Source organism: Somniosus microcephalus, chromosome 22, assembly GCF_052327205.1.
Source record: "Somniosus microcephalus isolate GS21.2 chromosome 22, FLI_Smic_1.0, whole genome shotgun sequence".
NCBI lineage: Eukaryota > Metazoa > Chordata > Chondrichthyes > Squaliformes > Somniosidae > Somniosus > Somniosus microcephalus.
Window position 1 is genome coordinate 55,275,071 of NC_141008.1, and position 18,998 is coordinate 55,294,068.

Sequence of the window (18,998 nt, forward strand, 5' to 3'; positions counted from 1 at the left end):
GTTTGAAAACAATCTCGACTCTAAATCAGGTTCTCTTCCTACTGTTGATTTTTTTTTTGTCGCAGGCGGATGATAATTGGGCCTCCTGATTGGCTGGCCAAGTCAGGTTTGTGATTGTCGATTACATTATTAATGGACTGACTGCATGAGGCTGGACTCGAAGCGCAGCTGCTTAAAGTGCCAGTTTCATGGCTGGATAAGAGCTCATCCGGCATCACTAATGCTGCAATCTGACTGGTCGCCGGCCATGACATGATTTATAGTGATTTATAATTCATAATGACATGATTAATAATTTTTGTCAGATTAGAATTCCTTAATGCCAATGCCCCCGCTGTGTCAATATCACACTGACACTGAGCAGAGAGTCAGTTGAGAGCGAGCACCGCTTAACCCAGACAGCAAAGACGACCCATTATTTCAAAGGTGGGGGGGCGGGGGTTCGGGAGACTTGAATGCTTTCCCAACGCCATCCAAACCCAGAGAACGTGAACAGCCTCGAAGGCATGCCAGGACTTGGCTTCATTTTTACAATTAATAATACAGTTTGGCATCTTTCCAGCCACATTGTTGAAATTTCCATCTTCCATTGCCACTGTCAGTCACTGTTGAAGTTTCCTGTGCAGCTCAGTCGCGGGGGGGGGGGGGGGTGGGGGGGTGAATTTCCTCTAAGCTTCTTCCGTAGTTTGGGTGAAGGGGCAGCGGGATTTGATTACAAAGTTTCGCTGGCAGATTACTCGAAGCTCCAAGAAAGTTCGACCCCCCCCCCGCCCTTCTTGAGGGGTTTATATTTCCTGCAACGACAACAAAATTCTGGTTATTCCTCAGCATGGTTTCCCTGTGGGGGGTTTTCATTCTTGGCCACTTTACAAACAGCAAGGTCCGGCGTGCCCTGTCGAATGGCCAGTTTTTTTTAATTTTTTTTACAGAAACCCCACAGTGCAGATAGAGGCCATTTCGGCCCATCGAGCCTGCACCGACACATATCCCACCCGATCCCCGTAACCCCTACACCAACACATATCCCACCCTATCCCTGTATCCCCACGTATTTAATCCCCCTAACACTAAGGGTCAATTTATCATAGCCAATCAACCTAACCTGCACATCTTTGGACTGTGGGAGGAAACCGGAGCACCCGGAGGAAACCCACGCAAACACGGGGAGAATGTGCAAACTCCACACAGACAGTCGCCCGAGGCCGGATTTGAACCCGGGTCCCTGGTGCTGTGAGGCAACAGTGCTAACCACTATGCCACCGTGTAGGCAGTTGTAAAAGAATTTGGGGGCTTTGCAAGCAGACATGCCCGCTAGGAGCCGTAGGCTTTTACCGTGTTCAGTCCCTTCAGCTGCCACTGATACATCTGGGAATTACCTGAGTTCAAGGCTCAGGCCTCTCACATAGGCACAGGCCTTCAAAGAAAAACATTGTTAAAAGAAAGAAAGACTTGCATTTATATAGCACCTTTCATGACCACCGGATGTCCCAAAGCGCTTTACAACCAATGAAGTACTTTTTTAAAAATAACAACAGAAAATGCTGGAAAAACTCAGCAGGTCAGGCAACATCCGTGGAGAGAAATTTGAGTTGACGTTTCGGGTCGAACCCTTGAGTTTTTCCAGCATTTTCTGTTGTTATTTCGGATTTCCAACATCTGCAGTATTTTGCTAAAGTACTTTTTTTAAGTGTAGTCACTGTTGTAATGTGGGAAACGTGGCAGCCAGTTTGCGCACAGCAAGCTCCCACAAACAGCAATGCGATAACGACCAGATCATCTGTTTTTTTGGTTGAGGGATAAATATTGGCCAGGACACCGGGGAGAACTCCCCTGCTATTCTTCGAAATAGTGCCGTGGGATCTTTTACGTCCACCTGAGAGAGCAGACGGGGGCCTCGGTTTAACATCTCATCCTAAAGACGGCACCTCCGACAGTGCGGCGCTCCCTCAGCACTGCCCTGGGAGTGTCAGCCTAGCTTTATGTGCTCAAGTCCCTGGAGTGGGACTGTGAATCCACGACCTTCTGACAACTGAGCTGTAGTGTATGTACCTTTAAGAGAGAACTACTTTTACAGCTCCTGTATACTGTAAAGTACCGGCAGTGACCACACCTGTATATAAGCCTTGAGCAGGCATCTGTACTGTTAGTCTTTAGACTACCCTCCTCCAGTAAACACTTGTTGGTTGTTAATTCACAGCCTCCATCTGGTTATTGGAAAACACCATACTGTAAGAATCACGGATTCAACATGAGCCACAGCTGACACTGTGGAAGTCTTTCTTTTGTTCTTTTTCATTTGGTTGTAACGAAAGACATGGCAGCCAGGGGCAGTGAGGCCTCCTGTAATGAATTCACTGAAGAGGGTAAGTAGGAGGTTATTAGTAATATTAAGTAGGGTAATTTCCATGTGCAAATTTAGATTCTGATTTCTGTTTGCTGATGTTCCTCTTTTGGTAGCACCAATCAAAAAATAAACAAATAAGCTGTAACTAATAGAACTTTAAATAAATGTTAACAAGTCAAATTAAAATTTGGTTATTGCTGATGTTGAGTTCTGATGTATTCCTGTAACTGTTTCTACCATATGCCAGCAGCTTCTTACTCTCCAGACCAACACTTCCCTTCCTCATCCATGTGACCTTGTAACCATCCCCAGCCTAATCTGGCTCAAACCCGTCCCCCTCACTTTGCGGCAACTGGTTCGGAGCGGCCTTGAGACAGGCTTCACACCCGTGTCTCTGATAGTGCGGAAGGATCAGGAAAGGGGAGATACTGGAGGAACTCTTACCCGCCTATAAATTTCGAACAGAAAGAGTCCAACCTGCAGCTACCTTTGAGCGCGCAGCCTGTACCCAAGGCCGCACCCAAGATGGTGGTAGCCAGAGCACCAACATAAAAAGGGCGGTAAGATGGCCGTCCGCCACCGTCCCGCTTACGACAGGCGGAGTGCGAGTAAAAATCAGCCGTACCTCCTGGGCGACAGGTCAGAGGATTGCCGACGCCCCTGAAACACAACCCCCTAGCGAGTCTCGCCGCCTTCGCGAGGCCGGGCTCCAACTCGATGAAGGAAGAAAAGCACAATACACATCAAAGAACGTCAGCAGGAGTTATGTAACGGGATAGCGCAGCTTCTCAGGGTCGGGGGAAACGGCAGACGAAAGCTGTGTGAGGACAGCAGGGTATCCCGTGACGAATGAACAGTTTTAACTCTGCAAAGCTGCACAATTTCTGCCGAAATGTACAACTAAAGGAGCCACAGAGGTGACTGCGGGCGAAGGTGATGTCAGCATTGTGCGTGACAGTTCAATCTGTGTAGAACCGTTACCATGACATTAATCTTCAAGAGTACTGAGGGAGGATTTTAATCCTCGTAAGTAAAAGAAAAATCAGAATTACATTCCCCCACCACCACCGACTGTACTGCACCCCATCCCCCCCCCCCCCCCCAAAGTTCAATCTAGAAATACTATCGCTCTTTTCTCTGCCCTCTGATTTTCTCTCCTCCTCTCCTGAAGGTGATGACTTTTGGAAACATAGGACCAGCAGGAGGCCATTCAGCCCTTCAAGCCATTCACTTAGATCATGGATGATCTGTATCTTAACTCCATCTACCCGCCTTGGTTCCGTTACCCTTAAACCTACAATGCAACAGTGACTACACTTCTGAAGTACTTCATTGGCTTTGGGAAGTCCTGAGGTCGTGAAAGGTGCTATAGAAATGCAAGTATGTCTTTCTTTGTTTCTTTAATACCCTTGCCTGACAAAAATCTATCAATCTCAGTTTTGAAATTTTCTATTGCCCCCCCTCAGCCTCGAAGGCCTTTTGGCAGGGGAGAGAGTTCCAGATTTCCACTGCCCTTTGAGTGAAGAAGTGCTTCCTGACATCACCCTTGAATGGCCTAGCTCTCATTTTAATGCATCCCCCCTTGTTCTGGACTCCCCCGCCCCCCCCCCTTCACCAGAGGAAATAGTTTCTCTCTATTGACCCTATCAAATCCTTTATTCATCTTAAACACCTCAATTATTTAACCCCTTACTCTTCGCTACTCAAGCGACACTTGATACACTTTAGCTGGGACACCGCTCCACAGGCGCTGGCCCACCGTCTGGTGCCAGACGCGAGTGGTCATGCAGCAGTTGTGAGACTTAAGCAAAGTCAGCCCTGTGGGCGGCTCCCTGTCCCGTCCCAGGAGCACATGTCGCAACATCGCGCGTTCCCACCCCGTGGGTTTACCGTTTGTGGAACGGAGTGATGGGTCGGAATTCACACCTGTACTTTGAAGCGCATCGGCATGATTTTTCTCCGTTAAACATATGACCGTACGAAAATGACGAGCAGGAAAAGTCATGGGGGTCACAGTCTCAGAAAAAGGGGTCGGTCATTTAGGACTGAGATGAGAAAATTCATCACTCCGAGGGTGGTGAATCTTTGGACTTCTCTACCACAGAAGGCTGTGGAGGCTCAGTCGTTGAGTATATTCAAGACAGAGATCGATAGGTTTTTGAATGCTATTTGTTGTTGCAGATGATATAGGAAATGGGATCAGAGTACATGGCTTCAATGAAAGAGCTGGCACCAGCACAGGGAATCATGGGCCAAATGGTCTCTTTCTTTCGGATGAGATGTTAAACCGAGGCCCCGTCTGCTCTCTCAGGTGGATGTAAAAAAGTCCTATGGCACTATTTCGAAGAAGAGCAGGGGGGTTCTCCCCGGTGCCCTGGCCAGTATTTATCCCTCAATCAACATCACTGACATGAATCTTGTCATTTATGTGGAAATGACTCATGAAATAATACTGGGCGGCCTGCTGGTGGCGCTGTCCAGGGAGAGTATAAATACTCGTGCATGGGCCCAGCTTGCTCAGGACATTCTTTAACGGGAACTAGTGAAGGACATAACTAGATCTCCAAACAGTTGATTAAAGCTTTGTTTAATACTCAGACCAAGTGCCTAGTAGTTTTCTTACGTCAATCACTAAAACAGATTATCTGGTCATTATCACGTTGCTGTTTGTGGGCACTTGCTGTGCGCAGATTGGATGCCGCATTTCCAGTGACTACACTTCACTGGCTGTGAAACACTTTGGGACGCCCTGTGGTCATGAAAGGTGCTATTTAAATGCAAGTCTTTTCTCCTGAGCTGCGATTTCAATGATAAGTTGGTGCCTTCAGGAGGGGATGGGCGTGGGGACGCGAGGAATGAGGGAAACAGAGAGCCACAGTTAGTGCTGCAGTTGCCTCGTAGGGTTGGATTCGATGCCCTGAAAAATGCCATCAAGCACTAAAAGAGTTAATTGTGTTTCAGCAAATTGCGTTCCTCCATGAATAAAGACCGGCTTCGAGTTGTGAAAACACAAGTCACCACTGAAGCCGTGAAACTTCATAATTAAGCAGGAAGGCTGCCCAGGGTTTGTAAAGCTGACACATTATGGTGAGCTACAATCACGTTAATTAATTTAAGCCAAGATAATCAATAGATCTGTAGGATTTCTGCTGCCCAGGAGCTCACTCCTGGCGATTAAAGATTAATAGGATCTTCGGATTCGCTGCAAACACTGCATTTAATTAGGTCACAGAAGAAGGTTGCATTCATTTATTTCATTTATACACAATTAGTGCAAGAGTGACGGCAAACAAGCACGACCCACAGCCCAGCACGTGAGCGGCTGCGAGTTAAATCATGCCCCGACCACTCCTGTACACGGAACTGGTCCAGGCATCTTAATAATGGTAATCAGAGAATGGCACAGCACAGAAGGAGGCTATTTGGCCATCGAGTCTCTTTCGAAGAGCGATCCAGTCAGTCTCACTCCCCCCGCTCTTTCCCCATATCCCTGCAATTGTTTCTCCTTCAAGTATTTATCCAATTCCCTTTTGAAGGCGGCTATTGAATCTGTATCCCCCACCCTATCAGGCAGTGCATTCCATATCCTAACCACTCGTTGCAAAAATAAGTTTTTCCTCCTGTCGCCTCTGGTTCTTTTGCCAATCACCTTCAATCTGTGCCCTCTGGTTATCGACCCTTCAATCTGTGCCCTCTGGTTATCGACCCTTCAATCTGTGCCCTCTGGTTATCGACCCTTCAGCCATTGGAAACAGTTTCTCTTTATTTAATCGATTGGGCAGTGTCAGCCATGGCTCAGTGGGTCGCACTCGCCTCTGAGTCAGAAGGTTGTGGGTTCAGTGCAGTGCTGAGGGAGTGCTGCACTGTCAGAGGTGCCGTCTTTCGGGTGAGACGTTAAACCGAGGCCCCGTCTGCTCCCTCAGGTGGATGTAAAAGATCCCACGGCCACTATTTTGAAGAAGAGCAGGGGAGTTCTCTCTGGTGTCCTGGGTATTTATCCCTCAATCAACATAACAAAAGCAGATTATTTGGTCATTATCACATTGCTGTTTGTGGGAGCTTGCTGTGCGCAAATTGGCTGCCACGCTTCCCACATTACAACAGTGACTACACTTCAAAAAGTACTTCATTGGCTGTAAAGTGCTTTGAGACGTCCGGTGGTCGTGAAAGGCGCTATAGAAATGCAAGTCTTTTTTTCTTTATCTAAATGCTTTGTTGAATATTAAGGGAATCAAGGAATATGGGGATAGTGCAGGAAAGTGGAGATGAGGTAGAAGATCAGCCATGATCTCATTGAATGGCGGAGCAGGCTCGAGGGGCCAAATGGCCGACTCCTGCTCCTATTTCTTATGTTCGTAATTTTAAACACCTCTAACCAATCTCCTCTTAGCCTTCTCTGCTCTAAGGAGAACAACCCCAGCTTGAATATGCCCTGTGTTGAATAATACAAGAATAAAATGCCTTCCCCTATTAGCTTTGTTTGATGTTGTCTGACTGACTTTCGCACTCTGCTAGCTTTCTGTAAGACATCTTATTTTGCGCTTATTGTACAGTATTTAAATTTAGATCCTGTCGGCGCACGTGAGTGAGTAAATTGCTCGAGGTACATGAACTGCGTTTGCTTTGTTAAATGCGAGCTGTCTCCAGAATTGCTGATCTGAACATAAAATATCAGTGATGCAGCCGAGCTTAAGCTCTGGAGTTTGCTGTGTGCAGCTCCGTTATCCGAATCCCTCAGCCCCGCAGAAGGGAATGGGAGGAAGCATCTGTTACTGGGCAGGCTGAGGAGAGTTTACCTTTTAATTGTAACAGTGCTTACACTAATATAGGGCCTGTAACATAGAGGAGTGACCCCGAGATGCTTCACACAGGTCGCTGAGCAGGAATTGGGGGGAAGAGATGAGGGAAATACAAGATCAAGGGAAGGAGGAGCAGGAAGGGCTTGATGGCGGAGGCTCTTAAACCCCATTAGGAAGTAAAATACTACCGTAGAATGAATATGTCTGCAATTCGCTCCATCTCTAGCCTTTATTTCAGTTTCCTCTCCCTCTGAAAAAGAAAGACTTGCATTTATATAAAGACTTTCACAACCACTGGAAACCCAAAGCACTTTACAGCCAATGAAGTACATTTTTTTTTGAAGTGTAGTCACTGTTGTAATGTAGGGAAATGCAGCAGCCAATTTGTGCACAGCAAGCTCCCACAAACAGCGATGTGATGTTGATTGAGGGATGAACATTGGCCAGGACGGCAGGAAGAACTCCCCTGTTCTTCTTCCAAATATTGCCGTGGAATCTTTTATGTCCACCTGAGAGGGAAGGCTGGGCCTCGGTTTAAACCGATAAAGACGGCACCTCCGACAGTGCAGCACTCCCTCAGCACTGCACTGGAGTGTCAGCCTTGATTTTTGTGCTCGAGTGTCTGGAGTGGGGACTTGAAGCCCACAAACCTTCTGACCTGGAGGCGAGAGTGCTGCCCACTGAGCCACAGCTGAAACTGTGATGAATAAAAGCTTGGTTAAAGAGGAAGGTTTTAAGGAGCATCTTAAAGGAGGAGGGAGAGGCGGAGAGGTTTAGGGAGGGAATTCCAGAGCTTAGGGCCCAGGCAGCTGAAGGCACGGCCGCCAATGGTGGAGCGATGAAAACCGGGGATGTGCAAGAGGCCAGAATTGGAGGGGCGCAGAGTTCTCGGGGGGGGGGGGGGAGTTGTAGGGCTGGAAGAGATTACAGAGATAGGGAAGGGCGAGGCCATGGAGGGATTTGAAAACAAGAATGAGAATTTTACAATCGAGGTGTTGCCTGACCGGGAGCCAATGTAGGTCAGCGAGCACAGGGGGTGATGGGTGAACGGGCCGGCATAGGCACGATGGATCGAATGACCTCCTTTGCTGTATCATTCTAGGATTCTATAATATGCATTGCAGTGTTAACAACTCTCCCCCACCCCGCCCCCAACAATCTGTGAAAGGAATACACACCCAACTCCTTTAGCTCTTCCATATCAAGGTCAAAGTTGGTTAAAGTTGTCTCGGGGAATATGTCTGGATTTATTGGACGGAAATACAGGATTCAGTGAAGCTCGGGGAATTACAATAAATGAGTTGTAGGTTTATCCGGATTCAATTGGGCTGCCTGTGGTGAACCTGAGCAACTCGGAGAGTTGTATTGAACGAATGTTCTATTACAGCACATGTAGAGAGGCTCTGCCTTGTCCTTGTGGAGGCTGATTCTCCCTCCAGTCTGACGAGTTTCCGGTTTAATATTTATTCATATGTAAACGATAGTTCCCTAATTGCCTAAAACAGTGTCAGTGGGATAAAGGCAGGTGGCGGATCTCGCTGCCAATACCACTTGTGTACAATCGCAGGAGGGTGCCCATCACTGGAGTTCATTCCCTCGGTTTTCTCTTCCACCTGTGCGCGCAATTCCCCCTGCTTCCTTGCCCCCCTCCCCCTCTATATTTCCCACCCCTGTGACAGCGCAGCTAGGATCAGCAACTGTTTGGGAAATCTCAGGATCTCAGGCCAGTGCATGTGTTAGAATCCAGAGAAGGGGATGTGAGTCCAGTCAGGTGGAATAGTTTCACTCCTGTTGAGTCACTGATTTAAGTAGTCTTTTACTTTCCCCACTGAAGGTGCTAACTAATGCCAGGGTAGAGCGCTACTGTGCCAGGGTACAGTGCCAGGGTGGGTACAGTGTCACCGTGCCAGGGTAGAGTGCCAGGGTACAGTGCTACCATGCCAAGGTACAGTGCCAGGGTACAGTGCCACAGTGCCAGGGTAGAGTCTACCTCATGTCAGGATATCACCAGAACGAATAAAGTGAGCCTTTGGCTTAGTTGGTGCCATTCCCTCCTCTGAAGCAGTAGGTGTCAGGGTTCGAAGCCTAGACAATGTGCGTCAGGATCGTGGAAATCATAACTGAGCCCATTGTCCAGCAGCAGTCAGGAGCAGGAGGCCTGCTTCACAGAGCGAGGTAGCAACACTTGAACAACTGCAGCAGGTGATCAGGAAGGCCAGTGGAATCTTGACTTTTATTGCAAGGGGGATGGAGTATAAAAACAGGGAAGTCTTGCTTCAGTTATACAGGGTATTGGTGAGGCCACACCTGGAATACTGCGTGCAGTTTTGGTTTCCATATTTAAGAAAAGATCTACAGGCAGACTATCCTTTATCCGAAAACCTCGGGACCAGCCGTGTTTCGGTTTTCGGAAAATTTCGGATTTCAGAAGGTATTTTATAAGACTGGGAAATTTGTCGGGGGTGGGGGTCGGCGGGGGTCGGGGCCGGCGGGGGGTGGGGGTCGGCGTGGCGGGGGGCGGCGTCAGCGGGGGGGTCGGCGGGGGTGGGGGTCGGCGTCGTGCGCACGACTTACGCTGAATGAAAAAACTTTCGGTTTTCAGAGGATTTCGGTTTTCGGAAGTGCGGATAAAGGATACACTATCCCTTATCCGAAAGGGCGGGGGTCGGGAGGGGAGAAAAGAATATCGGACAGGCCGCTGCAGCTATCGGACGGGCCACTGTATTGTTGGGTTCACTCTCCCGGTATACCTCCTTCACACTGCCCGGCTCGGCCTGCAATCTCCTACCCAGGAGGGAACTCAGTGACCCTCTGCCCTGCTCGGCGTAAGTCGTGCGCCACTCTGGTCGTGTCGTGCGCATGACTTACGCTGAACGAAAAAACTTTCGGTTTTTAGAGGGTTTCGGTTTTCGGAAGTTCGGATAAAGGATAGTCTACCTGTACTTGCTCTCGAGGCAGTTCAGAGAAGGTTCACTCGGTTGATTCCGGAGACGAGGGGGTTGACTTATGAGGAAAGGTTGAGTAGGTTGGGCCTCTACTCATTGGAATTCAGAAGAATGAGAGGCGATCTTATCGAAACATATAAGATTGTGAGGGGGTTTGATCGGGTGGATGCGGTGAGGATGTTTCCACTGATGGGTGAGACTAGAACTAGGGGGCATAATCTTGGAATAAGGGGCTGCCCTTTCAAAACTGAGATGAGGAGAAACTTCTTCACTCGGAGGGTAGTAAATCTATGGAATTTGCTACCCCAGCGAGCTGTGGAAGCTGCAACATTAAATACATTTAAAATGGAGATACAGTTTCCTAGCAGATAAGGGAATTAGGGGTTATGGGGAGCGGGCAGGGAAGTGGATGTGAGTCGAGATTCGGATCAGCCATGATCCTATTGAATGGCGGAGCAGGCCCGAGGGGCCGTATGGCCTACTCCTACTTATGTTCTTATGCATGGGGACACCACATACACGCAAATACATGCATGAACACAGGAATCAGGAGCAGGGGTTGGCCATGCGGCCCCTCGAGCCTGCTCCGCCATTCAATAAGATCATGGCTGATCTTCAACCTCAACTCGTTTCCCGCCCGGTCCCCATATCCCTAGAGTCCAAAAATCTATCGCTCTCAACCTTGAAGGCACAGCTGCCAATGGTGGTGCAATTAAAATCAGGGATGCGCAAGGGGCAAAAATTGGAGGAGCGCAGAGCAATGTTCCTGTAATGTTTGTTGGGGGGCTCTGCGGTCCCTTTAAGGAACTGTGCGGTCCATTCAAAATATATACACATGAACACCCACATACACTCATGTATGCGCGCACATGTACACTCATAGAATGGTTACAGCACAGAAGGAGGCCATTCGGCCCATCGAGCCTGTGCCAGCTCTCTAAGAGCACTTCAGCTAGTCCCCCGCCCTTTCCCCGTAGCCCTGCAAATTTTTTTTCATCAGGTACTTATCCAACTCCCTTATGAAAGCCGTGATTGAATCCTCCACCACTCTTTCAGGCAGTGCATTCCAGATCCTAGCCACTCGCTGCGTAAAAATGTTTTTCCTCATGTCGCCTTGGATTCTTTTGCCAATCACCTTAAATCTGTGTCCTCTGGTTCTCGACCCTTCCGCCAATGGGAACAGTTTCTCTCTATCTACTCTGTCTAGACCCCTCATGATTTTGAACACCTCTATCAAATCTCCTCTCAATCTTCTCTGCTCTAAGGAGAACAACCCCAGCTTCTCCAGTCTCTCCATGTAACTGAAGTTCCTCATCCCTGGAACCATTCTGGTAAACCTTTTCTGCACCCTCTCTAAGGCCTTCACATCCTTCCTAAGGTGCAGTGCCCAGAATTGGACATAATTATCCAGTTGAGGCCAAACCAGTGTTTTATAAAGGTTCATTTGATTGTGACTTTTAACGTTTCTGCCCATGTCATAGAATGGTTACAGCACGGAAGAAGGCCATTTGGCCCGTCGAGCCTGTGCCGGCTCTCTGCAAGAAAACTTCAGCTAGTCCCACTCCCCCGCCCTTTCCCCATAGCCCTGCAAATTCTTTTCCTTCAGGTACTTATCCAACAATTACTTTTTGAAAGCTGTGATTGAATCTGCTTCCACCACTCTTTCAGGCAGTGTATTCCAGATCCTAACCACTCGCTGTATAAAAAGGTTTCCCTCATGTCGCCTTTGGTTCTTCTGCCAATCACCTTAAATCTGTGTCCTCTGGTTCTCGACTCTTCCGCCAATGGGACCAGTTTCTCTCTACTCTGTCCAGACCCCTCATGATTTTGAACACCTCGATCAAATCTCCTCTCAATCTTCTCTGCTCTAAGGAGAACAACCCAGCTTCTCCAGCCTATCCATGTAACTGAAGTCCCTCATCCCTGGAACCATTCTGGTAAATCTTTGCTGCACCCTCTCTAAGGCCTTCACATCCTTCCTAAGGTGCGCTGCCCAGAATTGGACACAATACTCCAGTTGGGACTGAACCAGTGTTTTATAAAGGTTCATCATAATTTCCACACTTTTGTACTCTATGCCTCTATTTATGAAGCCCAGGATCCCGTAAGTTTTTTTAACTGCTTTCTCAACCTGCCCTGCCACCTTCAACGATTTGTGCACATATACCCCCAGGTCTCTCTCTTCATGCACCCCCTTTAGGATTGTACCCTTTAGTTTGTATTTCCTCTCTTCATTCTTTCTACCAAAATGTATCACTTCGCACTTTTCTGCGTTAAATTTCATCTGCCATGTGTCTGCCCATTCCACCAACCTGTCCATGTCTTCTTGAAGTCTATCACTATCCTCCTCACTGTTCACTATATTTCCAAGTTTTGTGTCATCTACAAATTTTGAAATTGTGCCCTGTACACTCAAGTCCAAGTCATTAATATATATCAAGAAAAGCAGTGGTCCTAGTACCGACCCCTGGGGAACACCACTGTATACCTTCCTCCAGTCCGAAAAACAACCGTTCACCAATACTCTCTGTTTCCTGTCACTTAGCCAATTTCGTATCCATGCTGCCACTGTCTCTTTTATTCCATGGGCTTCAACTTTGCTGGCAAGCCTGTTATGTGGTACTTTGTCAAACGCCTTTTGGAAATCCATGTACACCACGTCAACTGCATTGCCCTCATCAACCCTCTCTGTTACCTCATCAAAAAACTCGATCAAGTTGGTTAAACATGACTTGTCTTTAAAAAATCCATGCTGGCTTTCCTTAATTATTTCACACTTGTCCAAGTGACTGTTTAATTTTGTCCCTGATTATTGTTTCTAAAAGCTTCCCCACTACCAAGGTTAAACTGACTGGCCTGTAGTTGCTGGGTTTATCTTTACACCCTTTTTTGAACAAGTGTGTAACATTTGCAATTCTCCAGTCCTCTGGCACCACCCCCGTTTCTAAGGAGGATTGGAAGATTATGGTCAGTACCTCCGTGACTTCTAACTTCACTTCCCTCAGCATCCTAGGATGCATCCCATCTGGTCCTGGTGACTTATCTTCTTTTTATGGGCTGTGGGCGTCGCTGGCAAGGCCAGCCTTTATTGCTCATCCCTAATTGCCCTTGAGAAGGTGGTGGTGAGCCGCCTTCCTGAACCGCACAGTGCGGTTAGGGAGGGAGTGCCAGGATTTTGACCCAGCGACTGTAAAGTCTGTGGGTTGTACAGTTAATAACGACACAGACTTCAGGAGTAACAAACAAACAGGTCTTTACTATTCAGAGGTCAGGGCGAATCTGCCCCAGTTATCCTGCCACAACACTTTTATATACTGGTGTGGTCACTGTCGGTATTACAGTATACAGAAGCCAAACAAATAGTGCCACACCTAAAGTAGTTCCCTTAAAGGTGAACAGTTACATTCAATAGTTCCCTTAAAGGTAGACGGGTACATACACTACAATCCTCCCTTTTTAGCTTATTACTTAGAGTCCCCGTTAAACATACATATCTTCAACTTCATATAAAACAATTTACAGATATAATCTCGGTGGGAACAGTTCATAGATTCAGTCTCTGATCTTGACTCGTTCCGAACAGCATCTCTTTGGTGTAGCCAGTTCACATGGCTAGCGTGACTCCTCCATAGCCTTTTTCTTGACGTAACAGCTTGAACTTTCGTCCTGTTGAACCAGCAGTGCGGACTTTTACAACCAACTGGCTGTCTTGATAATTTCCGGTTTTTCAACTAATTTAGCTCCTTTCGTAGTGTCCCGCCTGAGATGGTAGAAGTGATAATATTTTAGACGGTTATTATCTTCTGCTTCTTTTTCTTTTCTGCCTTTTTGAAACTCTCGGAGCTCCTTTCTCGGCTGCCAGCTGTAGCGCCACCAACTCTCTATGTTCCTTAGACCTTAAGTGCTTCATCCGGATTTCAGCACTTTGGGAGTTTTCATCACAAACTGAGCAGACCAGATCCTCGTAATATTCAGTGTCACTCAACAGGTCATGGTAATATTCAGGGTCGTCCTGAGTTAGGCCAGTGAGCGGCCCTTCTACTTCCTTCTTATCCATCTGGACGTTAGCCGACGGTGGTTCCTTCCCTAACCATCTTTCTTGAAAAGACTTCTTCAAACATTCATATTCATCCCGCTCTTCCTGGGTTGTCTGCCATTCCTTCACTACTGACCTCATTTGTGAGTTCAATACCTTCCCTTCCATCGGGGATTGCGTTATCAGGCTATTTAATCCTTCTACTGAAGCAGCTGTTTCAACATTCTTCTGTTCACATTGACGTGATTCAACGAACTCTTCATAGAGTAAACTGTAATACAAAATCTGTGTTGCCACCTCAGTTATTTCCGTAACTTTTGGGAGCTCCGAATTCCTTCCCTTTGAAGATTGAAGCTCGTGTTCCCATTGTGGAGTCTTGTCTCTCAGCATGTGAAGGAGTTGGCTGACCGTTAACTCTTCCACGGGGACTCTGTGGATCAGAGTCTTCTCCATTTCATCCACCTTTCCCTCCAATGCTTTCACCTTCCTTTCCTCTTGTACTTTGGTTTCAAGCGCTCGAAGAAGTTGCGCCTTGATGCTCCCTAGCTCATGTTCAGGGCCCATTCTTACAGTCTCTGTGTTTCTTACAGTTTCCTTTCCTTCCACTGAAAGGATTCCCAGTTGAATTTGTTCTTCAAGTCGTTGAACCTCGGTCATTGCCGCCTCATATTTGACTTGGGTTTCCTTCAATATTTTTATGAGTTCTTGGACATCTTGTCTTTCATGTTCTGCCATGTCTTTCACCTCTAAATTCTCATCTATGGATGGAACTTCTACCGATGAGTCTGTCTTGGCCTTGAGCTCATCAAGAATTTCCTGCAGCCTTTGGACTTCTTGCTCATGTTCAACCTTTAGTTGTTCATATGCTTCTACTGAAACTAGCTTTTCGGAGGTTGCCGAGTTAATCCCCTCCAGAATTGTAGCCTGGGCCTGTTCATACTGTTCTTTCAACTTCTCACACTCTGCTTGTAAGGAGTCGTAGAGAAGAACTGGAATAAAATCCTGGCTTCCTGAAGATTCCTCTTCATTTGCTTCTTTCGCAATTTCCTGTTGGAGTTCAGCCAAGGCTGCTATGCTATCTGCCTCTTGAAGTCTCACTGCCATCAAATCTTCTTTATTCTTGCAGTCTATCTCAGCCATTTTCCGTTTACTTTCATTTAACTGAGTGAGTAGACCCTTATTCTGGGCTGAGAGATATTGCACCCTCTCATGTAGACCATAGCACTCCTTCTCTGCTCGACATAGCTGGTTACTGCTGATTTGGTTCTGTGTTTCAAGTTCCAACATCCTTTGCTTAGCTTCTTTTAGTTTCGCCCCTATAAGCTCCTCTTGCAACATGGCCACATTATTCACATCAGGTAAAGAAGCGTTTCTCTTTTCCATGTCCAAGATTTTTTTCTGCATCTCTTTAAGTGCACACTGCGATTCAGCTTCTCTTAACCTTGCCTGCACTAGCTCCGTCTCCAATTGCAGAACAAAATCCTCAGTGTAGCGTGGTTTGCCTTTATGCTGTATCTCTAGATCATGCAAATATTCTAACTCCTGAACATCATAAGGGAGATGTGATCGGTAATTGGTCACGATGGCTCTATGGTCGCTCTCTGCTTGAGCCAGCAGGTTCTGTTGTCTTTCCAGACTCTCCCATTCGGTGTCATAGAACTTTTTCATTGTTTTCATCTCTTGTACGAGACGGTAACTTAATTGTTCTAATTGCTGTCGTACTTTGAAATAACGTTGAGTTCGAGCCCGGTGTTCCTCCGTAATGCATATGTCTGTAACTTGAACAGACTCAGAATTCTCTGTCTATGCACGCCATCGTTTTTCCAACCTTAGTCAGTGAGTTCATGTTAACCTTGTTTTTCATACGTGGGCTGGACTTATCGTCTTCCGGCTCAGAGTCTGAGCTGCTTGTCTGCACCGAGTCCTCACTCGTCATTGCTTGTAGGTAGTGCCATTCCATGTCTATTTTCTTGATCCACTCCCGTCCTAGAAGTGGTGGTCCTCCCTCAGGTAGTACGTACAAGTTCATTCTTGGGTGTACTTTACCCCTATCTCTCACCTTGACTCTTTTATTTTTCCCATGGGGTATACTTTATGCCCCGTGTATGTCTGCAATACGAACTTGGTATCTCTTAAGGGTATGTGTGGGAATAGCCGGTGGTAATCCCTTCGATTTATGACTGATACAGCTGATCCAGTGTCCAACTCCATTTTCACTTGGACTCCAGCTATTTTTAGCATGACCCAGATAGTTTGTAGGTCAGCTTCCTTACTCACATGGTGGATACTCAGACTACCCAGCTCCTGGCTGTTTGGACCTGAGTCTGGATTCTGTTCGTCTGAACTCTTCTCAGCCCCCTTGTATACCTTGTTGTACTTTTCTTGTGATGGCTTCCTTTGGTTGTTGGTCTTCTTCCCTGACCGGCATACCTTAGCGATGTGACCCAGTTTGCCACATTTCCTACATTCTTGGTTCTTAAACCAGCATTGATTCTGGTCGTGTGTTGTCTTCCCACAACGATAGCATTTTGTTGTACTCGAGGTAATTTGGTCCACCCCGAGTGCCGCCGCCTTTAGTTGCATTTCCGCCGTTCCTTTCGCTGCGGCTTCGTGTGATGCGGCTATAAGGACAGCCCTGTCAAGTGTAAGGTCGTTCTCTTCGAGTAGGCGCTTTTGCGTCCCTTCCTTGGACAATCCGCCTACGAACTTGTCTCGCAGTGCCTCTGTCAGATTCCCTCCGAACTGGCAGTATTTCGCTAGCCTACGCAGTTCGACCAAGTATTCTGCGTTGCTTTCGTCTTTCCGTTGCGTTCTTGCATAGAATTTGAATCGTTCAGCCAACATCAACGGTGTGGGGTTCAAGTGGTCCTTCAGAACAGCCACAATCTCTTCGAAAGACTGATCCGCCGGTTTAGCTGGTGCTAGTAAATCCTTCAAGAGCCCGTATGTCTTTGCGCCCATCGAGTTTAACAATGTTATCGCCTTGTCGTCTTCCTCTATTTTGTTGGCTTCACAATAGATCTCGATGCGTTCCACGTACGTGGCCCAGTCTTCTATCTCAGAATTAAAATCGTTAATATTCCCTCGCTTAGGCATCTTCCTTTCCTTGGAGCAGCACAGTATTTCTTTAAGTATTATTTATTATCTGTTTATTTCTAAAATGGCGGTTTTCCCGCGAAAATGGCGTCTCTCTCTCTCTCTCTCTCTCTCTCTCTCTCTCTCTCTTCCCCCCCCCCCCCCCCCCCCCACTTCAATGGCAGTTAAGATGGCGGTGTTTCCCGCTCTTCCTTTCTCTCCCCGCCCACTTCAATGGCGGTTTCCCGCCTCTGTCGTCTTCTCCGCCTAATGGCGGCTTTCCGCGTTTCTTCCTGGTGGAAGGGGTACGCTTTCCCCACAGCGGACAGGTTCAGCCGCTGGGCTGGCTCTCGCACAGCTCCCCTTACTCGGCTCTGTCTCTCTCTCCCGCCCGCACGGCTCTACCGGCGCTGGGTACACCCCGTTAACGGAGGACAGTTCAGCCGCTGGACTGGCTCTCGCGCAGTCTCTCTCTCCGTACCCGGCTCTGTCGCTCTCTCCCCCGCACGTTCGGTTCTACCGGCTCTGGGTACCCCGTTGGTGGAGAACAGTTCAGCCGCTGGACTGGCTCTCGCGCAGCCTCCTTTGCTCGGCTCTGCCTCTCCCACATGCTCGGTTTCAGCGCTCCGCGGCTTCGTCGCCGCCCGGATCTTTCCCGCCGATCGCGGTCCGGCTGTCACCCGACGCCGTTGGACCCGACTTCTGACCGGCTCAGCTCCCCCTCGACCGAGGTCGAGTGCTCTGCCCTTATCCTCCGGATACTTCTACACCTTCCCCTACTCACAGTCTCCGCGGTCGCCTTGTTCCCTGCTGATCGGCTCACTCCGCACCGTGGTAGAAGGGTAGTCAGTGCCTGTTGCAGACGGAAGCTTTTGTTGCTAAAGTCTTCCACCTTTCTCCTGCTGCAGCCTCGTGTTTTCTCCCAGCAGAACGATGAGGGCGGTTGCCTCTCTTCGACGCTCTTCTTGCTTTGGTAGTCTTGCCGCAGGGTACGATCGGACTCGTCGCCACTGTAAAGTCTGTGGGTTGTACAGTTAATAACGACACAGACTTCAGGAGTAACAAACAAACAGGTCTTTACTATTCAGAGGTCAGGGCGAATCTGCCCCAGTTATCCTGCCACAACACTTATATACTGGTGTGGTCACTGTCGGTATTACAGTATACAGAAGCCAAACAAATAGTGCCACACCTAAAGTAGTTCTCTTAAAGGTGAACGGTTACATACAATAGTTCCCTTAAAGGTAGACGGGTACATACACTACAGCGACGATGAAGGATCGGCGATATACTTCTAAGTCAGAATGGTGTGTGACTTGGAGGTGGTGGTGTTCCCAAGGGCCTGCTGCCCTTGCCCTTCTAGGTGGGAGAGGTCGCAGGTTTGAGAGGTGCTGCCGAAGAAGCCTTGGCGAGTTGCTGCAGTGCATCTTGTAGATGGTACACACTGCAGCCACGGTACGCCGGTGGTGGAGGGAGTGAATGTTTAAGGTGGCGGATGGGGTGCCATCTACTTTAAATACAGCCAGCCTTTCTAGTACCTCCACTTTATCAATTTTTATCCCATCCAGTATCTCCTCTTCCACTGTCTATGGCAGCATCTTCTTGGTGAAGACAGATGCAAAGTACTCATTTAGTACCTCTACCTCCTTTTTGGTCCCTAATCAGCCCCATCCCTCCTGTTACTACCAGGTTTACTATTTATATGCCTATAGAAGACTTTTATGTTAGCTGCCATTCTATTCTCCCACCCTCTCTTTGCCCCTCTTATGTTCCTTTTGTCCAGGGAAGATCTGTGAAAA

At 47.8% G+C, this 18,998-nt stretch overlaps 1 long non-coding RNA gene across 1 annotated transcript in view; it reads left to right on the plus strand.

Moving 5' to 3' along the window:
* Nucleotides 1-2,499: 2,499 nt before the first annotated feature.
* LOC147102400 (uncharacterized) overlaps nt 2,500-18,998 on the plus strand; it is a 31,354-nt gene continuing 14,855 nt past the window's right edge. The window contains exons 1-2 of the long non-coding RNA XR_015073251.1: nt 2,500-3,370; nt 3,516-3,724. This is a non-coding gene — a long non-coding RNA (uncharacterized LOC147102400). The remainder of the gene's footprint in view (nt 3,371-3,515; nt 3,725-18,998) is intronic.